Here is a 9,298-nt window from a genome sequence, read left to right as displayed (position 1 = left end):
TCTTTTTGTGTGTAGTCCAAGTTTCACTGACCTGTATAACGTGCAGTGACTTGTCATGGAAAATTTACATTTGTCCATAATTTTTGCACACCAGTATGTATTTTAGGGTTTCTGAGAACGAAGTTTAAGGCAGTGTTTAAAGAGTTCCAAGAAACCTCAAATTCTGATTATGGTTCACTTTGTCAGATACTGGAACTAAATACCCATATAAAGAAATTTTACAGTTAAGGGAAAGGTATTTGGGTCTCCAGAAACTTGTAAAAAAGAGGCTTTACCTTGTACTGCAACTTCCACTGCTGAAATCTGTTATTTCACTGTTTAAGACATGGTTTACCCTCATAGCACTGCTTACTAATTTTGTCATGCCAAAGATACTCAAAACATTTAACAACATTGTGAGTAATTTTATCCTTAACATTTGCGTTCATACTCATGTCCCCACTCAAGTGAAAGATTATGTTAATTTTGGGGGCTGAGGCTGCATACAAGACTTCAGTTAATTAACTATAAAATGTGGTCCTATTACACTATTACCAAAAGGTGAGTGCCTTGCACATAAAATAATTGATATTTGATGGATGTTGAAGCTTTGTCAGTTCATTGGCTGACATTTCAAAATCTTTATGACATATCTGAAAAACTTGACAGTGTCCCATTCCTGATAAAAATGCATGACCCACCACCCATTATGGCAGTTCTGCAATAAAACCTTACCCTTTCATATAATGAGACCAATAGATGCTGCATTTCTGTGTGTCTACACCAGTGCTCTGCAATGCCTATCAGAACATTGCTCAAAGACTGTAATTCCATGGGTTTCTGTTTTGGGATCTTCAGCCAATATTTGTTTAACGATTTACTTGATGTTTTGCCAGCACAGGTGGCTGGCACGATCGAAGTTTACCCTCCATTGCTGGTAGCGGACCAGAGTCGAGCCCACAACCAGAGACTGTATGTACCTGTTGCACTAACATCTGATGACTTTTCGGTGCTCATTATTGCTGTGGTTCTCCCATTGCTTCCTTTAATGTGGATTTGCGTATGGGAATGCTGGATCTGTTTACCTTGAGGCTTTCTTCTTTCTTGTAAAAGATACTGTCACGTTTGTGAAACTGACCACGTAATAAAATACATTGACACAGAGGTTCTCACTGTGGAGAAGAGCTACCGTGGCCGTTTGTTCAGGAAGCTGTGGTACTGCACAAATATAACAATGGATTCAGGGAGAAAGAAGAAATCCTGAATTTTCATGCTTCAGCAAACTATTGTTGCAGATAGCGACGGGAGAACTACAGCAGTAATGACAAGGGACAAGACATCAGTGTTGGTGCAACCGATACGCAAAATCTCTGGCCATGGGCTAGACTTCAGTCTGTCACAACAACAGAGAGTGAACCTTCAACAATACCAGCCACTTGTGGTGTCAAAACGCCGAAAAAATTGCTAAAAAAACTTCAGCCAAAGATTCTGAGACATAAGCCGGCTGACAGTTCTTTGACGAGCGACGACAAAAGCCTAAGACACTTTTTAGGCAGGGGGACCAATTGTGATGATCTGTCCTTAAAAACAAAACAAAAAAGGCTTAATTCTCATATCATTCTCCTTCATATAACACAGGTATTGGAACGTGTCTCCCCATCCACATCTCTGTAATCTTATTAATTAGCATCACCAACCGTACCATGCAGCTCTATTGAGTGCAGGCAATTTGTACTGAAACCCCGATATTCCCAGCCTGCACTGTGCGCCCAGTTTGCGGTCATTGGCACTACATCCAGGATGTACGTCTGGAGTGCAGCATTGTATGGTAGTGAAACATGGACTGTGGGAAAACCGGAACAGAAGAGAATCGAAGCATTTGAGATGTGGTGCTATAGACGAATGTTGAAAATTATGTGGAATGATAAGGTAAGGAATGAGGAGTTTCTACGCAGAATCGGAGAGGAAAGGAATATGTGGAAAACACTGATAAGGAGATGGGACAGGATGAAAGGACATCTGCTAAGACATGAGGGAATGACTTCCATGGTACTATAGGGAGCTGTAGAGGGAAAAAACTGTAGAGGAAGACATAGATTGGAATACGTCAAGCAAATAACTGAGGACGTAGGTTGCAAGTGCTACTCTGAGATGAAGAGTTTAGCACAGGAAAGGAATTCATGGCGGGCCGCATCAAACCAGTAGGTAGACCGATGACCAAAAAAAACCTCCAGCAGTCTGTCTCTTGAATGGCTTACAATTGTAATGTGAATAATTTCTAACCCATTCTGTACAAGCTCTTCATATTTCAGCATTCAGACTGAAAACTGTTCTGTCATGAACACCAGAATGCATTTCCCACTTTTTCTGTTCTCTTTATCAAAAAAAGTTAGTTTTAGTGATATTCAGATTTTTATTTGTTCACAAGGTTCTCCAATATCCATCACACGATATATTAAAAATATAATTGTATTCCATGGGAAGTTTTACGAGCTTTTTAATTGATGCACACAGTCATTAGCATTAAGCTGTCTCAGAAATGTGAAAGCAACCAAAAATAAAGTTTAAGGTTGAGATGTGTGACCTAAGTGATTTTCTTTACTCTTGCTCATTTTTTCAGGTGATGCAAAAGGCTGTTTATGTACAATCATCATTGTACGTTACATCAGCATGAAACACTTTTCTCGACAGAAGATTAACCATGGAAAGGTCAGCCACAGTGGTTGAAGTAAAGTGATGATGTGAAGATTTTCGAGTTTGAAAATTATCAAAGACTGGATAAGGCACTCCGCATTAAGGACTGGATTTGTGCTGCAATATCATTTTCTATTGTTATGTACTGTTTGCACTACAAAACACTGTGAGCTTTTGATATTCCTCCTCCCCCTCCCTCCCCAAGAAGAAAAACAAAGGCAAACTGCTTGAGAAATGTGACAGGTATGAATAATGGATAACAGGTATAAAACAAGCAGAAAATGAGCAAAATAGATGGTTAATTGCACATGAAGGAGAATCTGGCTTAGGAATTTGATTAACAAGAACTAAGGTATTTTGCACCATTAAAACACTCGCACACTTTCTTGACCTTTTAGAGCTTCCTTCATCTAGCATTATCTGTGTTTTTGTCCTCTTGACCCTCTTTGTTATTGTTGTTGTTGTTGTTGTTTTTGGATTTTTTTGTTTTTGTTTTTTTAAGAAAAAATATTTTATAGATAGGATATTTAAGAAAAAGACTAAAGAGTCTTTACTACTTATTGTTTTTGTTCTTTCTTCCTCTTTTGTGTATCTCTTTCAGTTTTTAACTGTATCTCACAAATATATTAAGGAAGCATCTTTCCCCTTCTGCTGTGTAGCCTAAGTTATAAACTTTTAACATTTACATGTGGAGATGTTATAAGACGTTAGAACTGTTAAATGGAAGTGCATTTTCCCACATAGTATTTCTGTCCCAATTCAGAATAGGTATAAAGGTTTTAAGAGATCAGTTATCACACAACAGTACCTGGGGTGTTGAGCTTCTGTGACATTCACGAGAAGTGCTTATTCAAAAGAATGATGTCAGTAGTGCATTCGACCATAATATTCTTTGTTGAAATTGTAATAGATATGCACCTTGACTGAAAAATTGAAAAACTATAAATATCGGAAGCACTTCAGCATATTTTCAAAATTATGTAAACCTCCATACGTATAACTTGCTTCAGCAACACTGAGTGGTGTTCAGCGATTGATAGAGTTTACCCTGAAACAGAAAAACATTGGGAAACAGCAATGTTTCATCTCTCTCTAATCCCTTCTCCTACCTCCTCTCTCTCTCTCTCTCTCTCTCTCTCTCTCTCTCTCTCTCTCTCTCTCTCTCTCTCTCTCTCTCTCTAGGACCAAGAGGAAATGAAACTTATTAACAAAAATAAATATACATCTTTAGATCAAACGAAGGGGAAATTATGTAGTTTTGCCTGAACCTCTGCAGCCACGTTACCTCTGAGATAAAAAAAAAATAAAATAAAATAAAAAAAAAGTTTCTGTGTGCAACATTGTTTCACCAAGGTCTGCAACATGTTGGCAACAATGTTTGTTGCTTGTATCCCCATCTACACTAGTGACAAACATTTTTACATGTGTGTTCATGTCATCTGCTATGCTGAACTGGCAGCAACATTCCATATCGTGTATTCACACCAAGAGCTATGCTGTGGCAAAGTGAAGAGGATGAATAAATGATTCAAGGGTTGGAACTTTAACAGTGGTAACTATTTATTTACAGCTCATACAAGTTTTACTGACCTTCAAAGTAGTCCCCAGCATTGTGTAATCACCAACAATGTTTATAACCCGTTGCCAGCAATGTGGAAGTCGCAGGATACACTTAGCAGTGCCCTGCAAATTAATGGTCTGGTCGTGCAGGAAGTGTCATCACTTCTGTCTCTAAGCTGGTTGTAGGTTGCGTTCCAAAAATGAACAGCATAGAGAAGTAATGACATTTTCTGCAAGACCTGACCATCATTTTGCAGGACAGTGCTCAAGCAGTGCAAACTGTTACTGATTTGTTTGACTGATGAGGCTGCTAAGTGCTATACCACCTACTGCCCTCCCCTGACTGAAGCCCTTGTAAGTTCAACTCGATTTCTAAAGTGAAGGAAACACTTCACGGCATTTGCTTCAGAACTACTACAAATTCGTTGGGCAATAGACCCCGCCGCTCGCACTGTCAACACAACTGGCACTGCTAAGAGTATCCTACAACTTCCACATTGCTGACAACAGGTTATACACAATGCTGGATTAGATTAGATTAGATTAATACTTGTTCCATAGATCATGAATACGACACTTCGTAATGATGTGGAACGTGTCAGGTTAATAAAAGATGTCTGTACAAGAAATTACATTACACAAAATATTGCATGATACTAATGATTAAGTTTTTTTTAATTTTTTTTTTTTTTTACTTAGTTTATATCTAAAAATTCAGCCAATGAGTAGAAGGAGTTGTCATCTAGAAATTCTTTTAATTTATTTTTAAATGTTAGTTGGCTATCTGTCAGGCTTTTGATGCTGTTTGGTAGGTGCCCAAAGACTTTTGTGGCAGCATAATTTACCCCTTTCTGTGCCAAAGTCAGATTTAACCCTGCATAGTGAAGATCATCCTTTCTCCTGGTGTTATAGGTATGCACACTGCTATTACTTTTGAATTGGGTTGGATTATTATCAACAAATTTCATAAGTGAATATATATGCTGTGAGGTTACTGTGAGGATCCCTAGATCCTTAAATAGATGTCTGCAGGATGACCGTGGGTTGGCTCCAGCAATTATTCTGATTACACGTTTTTGTGCAATGAATACTTTTCTACTCAACGATGAATTACCCCAGAATATGATGCCATACGAAAGCAGTGAATGAAAGTAGGCATAGTAAGCTAATTTACTGAGATTCTTATCACCAAAATTTGCAATAACCCTAATAGCATACGTAGCTGAACTCAGACGTTTCAGCAGACCATCAATGTGTTGCTTCCAGTTTAACCTCTCATCAATGGACACACCTAAAAATTTTGAAAATTCTACCTTAGCTACAGACTTCTGTTCAAATTCTATATTTATTACTGGAGTTGTGCCATTTACTGTATGGAACTGTATATACTGTGTTTTATCAAAATTTAAAGAGAGTCCATTTGCTGAGAACCACTTAATAATTTTGTGAAAAACATCATTTAGAATTACATCACTTAGTCCTTGGTTTTTGGATGTTATTACTATACTTGTATCATCAGCAAAAAGAACTAACTTTGCATCTTCATCAATGTGGAATGGTAAGTCATTAATGTATATCAAGAACAGTAAAGGACCTAAGACCGAACCCTGTGGGACCCCGTGCTTGATAGCACCCCAGTTTGAGGAATCAGCTGTTGTTTTAACATTACACGAACCACTTATTTCAACTTTCTGCATTCTTCCAGTTAAGTATGAATTAAACCATTTGTGCACTGCCCCACTCAAACCATAATGATTTAGCTTATCTAAAAGAATTCCATGATTTACACAATCAAAGGCCTTTGAGAGATCACAAAAAATACCAATGGGTGATGTCCGGTTATTCAGAGCATTTAATATTTGATCAGTGAAAGCATATATAGCATTTTCTGTTGAAAAGCCTTTCTGAAAACCAAACTGACATTTTGTTAGTACTTTATTTTTACAAATATGGGAGGCTACTCTTGAATACATTACTTTCTCAAAAATTTTTGATAGAGCTGTCAGAAGAGAGATTGGGCGGTGATTACTTTGAAGGTCAGTAAAACTTAGAAACAGATATTGATTTTGTGTGAGCTATAAATAAATAGTTTCCACTATTCATGTTCCAACCCTTGTATGTGGTGTTGTGTAGCTAACACTCAGCAAAATAAGCGGATGACGGAAAAACACATGATTGGTGGACAGAAGCATTGTAGAGGGCGGGGGGAGGGGGGGCAGGGATGACATGCACAAGCTGAATTTGGAGGACATATCTGCTTTTCATAACTTAACTAGGATGTTGACATCTGATTTTGAAATTCTAAAGAATATTATAGAGCCACTTCTTTCAAAGGATAACACAATGTCTGAAAAGCAACTCCTGTGAAACAGATTTGCTGCTACTCTTCCTTTTTGACAGCAAAAAGTCCTATCAAAACCTTGCATATTTATTCCCATTTAAAACTCTGCCATACCTCAAACAATGGGTTCTCAAGGCTGGAATATCACAATATTAAGAAAAAGATAGATTGCTACTCACTGTAAAGATGACTCGTTGAGTTGCAGACAAGCACAACAAGAAGTCTGTTACAGATTTAGCTTTTGGCCAAAACCATCTTCACAAAAGAAGACACACATCCACACAAGGAGGCACACTTCACACACACTTGATGGTCAGCTCCAGTATTCAGACCAAAATGTCATATCTTAAATAGTTCCTGGAGTTTGTCAAGCTGTGGTTGAAGGATTATGTAAACATAATTCAGTTATGTAATAGCACTGAAACATATGTTTAATTAATAATAGATTTATTTCTAAACATTTAGATTAAAATTATTCCAAATCATTATCATTTTCAACAAACAGAATTTCTTCCATTCCGTTGTCACTGGTTGTCCCAAAAAATATGACAGGAGTCTATAGTTGATGATTCCCCTAACTTATCCATGTTCACTACTGACTCCTCCCTTCTGCACAAAATCACTTGTGTCTCGGTGGCTATGTCATATATTTTTAAATTATTATGTGTGTGTGTGGGTGTGGGTGGGGGGGAGTAGCTCATGTAAATTTCTGGCAACAGACTTCCTACTTCCCAGAGTGACTGACTGTATCGTGCTCCCGCTGTTCTGTGGCTGCAGAACATCCTACAGTATTCCTGTTACCACTCCTCCACTCTCTCACCCATTTTTGTGGAGGGTCTTGCGTGCCAGTTTGTCTGGACTCATTTTTTCAGTTGTGTCTCTTGTTTCATTTGGTTCCTGAATATCATCCAGGGACCATAAATAATTGGAAACAAACCACTTTAGTTTATACCAAGTTTCTGTACCACTGTCAGATTTCTTGGTCTCTTCAATTTTTCTTTCCTTGTATCTGTACTGAGCTACAAGACTTCAGTTTTTTTCCACATCACTGCTGCTGTTGCTAAGCGAAACTGTGATTTTCTGTAGTATGTCCTGTTTCATTTTAGTATTTTTATAACGGGCCGTATATGCATTCCAGTGGCTGCCTCCTCGTGTTTGTGTATCTTGTTTCTTGTCTTCTCCATTTTCAAAATGCGACAACATGAAACACAGTCCAAGGAAACGTGCAACACTACACAAAATAGTACAGAACATAAACAAAGACTAGTACTGTATAGTGGCATTTAGTGGTAGCAGACCAGAAATAGTGTTTCCTTTTATCTTTACTGACATGGCCAGTGGAACACACTTTTTGCATTTGCAACATGTTGCAAACATTGTTGCAGAACATGTTACAAACTCATTATAAACACGACTTGATATTAAAGTTCCATTGAAGTGACGATTTATTGTTCCTTTGCCCTAATTGATATCACAAGGGTGTACTTGTTTATTAGGTATTCCAAAATATGAAACCTACACAGATTCAGTTTATTTGGTTTTAACAGACAAAAAAATTACAGGCTCTTCTCGGAGTTTCTTTTTTCATATAACCTTTAGCTCATTCATGTTATGAATATTTTTACAAATAATATATTGCTGCACTTAAAACTGTGTATGCAAGTCATCTGTAATGAAAGTGGATTCTGTGAAAAATACTATGTGTTAAGTGTGTAATATTATTTCCTATTTTGCAGTCAATCACAATAGCATAAACTTGATTTTGAATTACTGGTCTGTGCAACCGTAAAAAAGAAAAGAAAAAAGAAAAACCCTGATGAATCAGGATTATTTTCCATACCGATATGATACAAGATGTGTTATCTTTTTTTCCCATCTTTCTTATTAGTAAAGATGTAAATTATCAATGCTATGCATTGTCTGTCTGTGTATTTTACAAATACAGCATATATATGTGTGTGTGTAAATAATTTCTTAACTGCAGTTTACTATGTAAAGATCATATAGAAATGAAAACTTAATTATAATATTTTCTGATATTTTATATTAAATTCCAGAGTGTTGCGAAAATGTTGTCAAATCTAATAAAAGAGTCATTCTTCATTTGTTTTATTGTATGTCCCCATGAAGTGAAATGAATGGAATGTTATGCTTTCATCTACCAATTTCAGAGTAAAACTGGGAAAATATTAGCCCTTTGCATTTGAAATTTACATCAAAGCTACTTTGCTATCCAAGTGATTGTGTTTCAGGTGCAGATCATTGGATTTCATCACTATTTATCAAGAAGTGTATAGATTTGTCATGGTCCCTTGCACTGCCTGTAGCACTTTCTTTGAATGTTGGCTGAGCAAATACTTTCAGGAAACTTAAGATGACTGTAGTTCAGGTCAAGAAAATATATCCAATAGGCTTGTGCTACTGATAGCGTAGTTGTAAAATATTTTTCACAAAGTCACAAAAATGAAAAAAAGAGTCATAAATATTGAAGAAGAATGAATGACAGGGCAGTGAGTATGAAATCTCAAGAAAACTAATGGTCAATTAATAACATTAATAGAGATTTAAAGACTGAATGTAGAAAAACTCAGCATTATAGCAATCTGGTATTCTCAGAATTAAAAAGGGATTTCTTAACTTTGTCAATGAAATAGTGAAAATGATATTAAGCCAAAAAAATTACATTGAAGAAATTCAGTACTGAAAATAACTTTGCACATGAAA

At 36.7% G+C, this 9,298-nt stretch overlaps 1 protein-coding gene across 3 annotated transcripts in view; it reads left to right on the top strand.

The window, feature by feature from the left end:
- The window catches only part of LOC126354604 (nuclear pore complex protein DDB_G0274915-like), a 128,279-nt gene extending 119,602 nt beyond the window's left edge, over positions 1-8,677 (top strand). For all 3 annotated transcript variants that reach the window (XM_050004358.1, XM_050004357.1, XM_050004356.1), the window contains one exon: positions 2,600-8,677. The gene's annotated coding sequence lies outside the window, so the exon portion shown is untranslated. The remainder of the gene's footprint in view (positions 1-2,599) is intronic.
- The last annotated feature ends 621 nt before the right edge of the window (positions 8,678-9,298 follow it).

This window comes from Schistocerca gregaria, chromosome 3, assembly GCF_023897955.1.
Source record: "Schistocerca gregaria isolate iqSchGreg1 chromosome 3, iqSchGreg1.2, whole genome shotgun sequence".
Taxonomy (NCBI): domain Eukaryota; kingdom Metazoa; phylum Arthropoda; class Insecta; order Orthoptera; family Acrididae; genus Schistocerca; species Schistocerca gregaria.
This window is presented reverse-complemented; position numbering and strand designations above follow the sequence as displayed.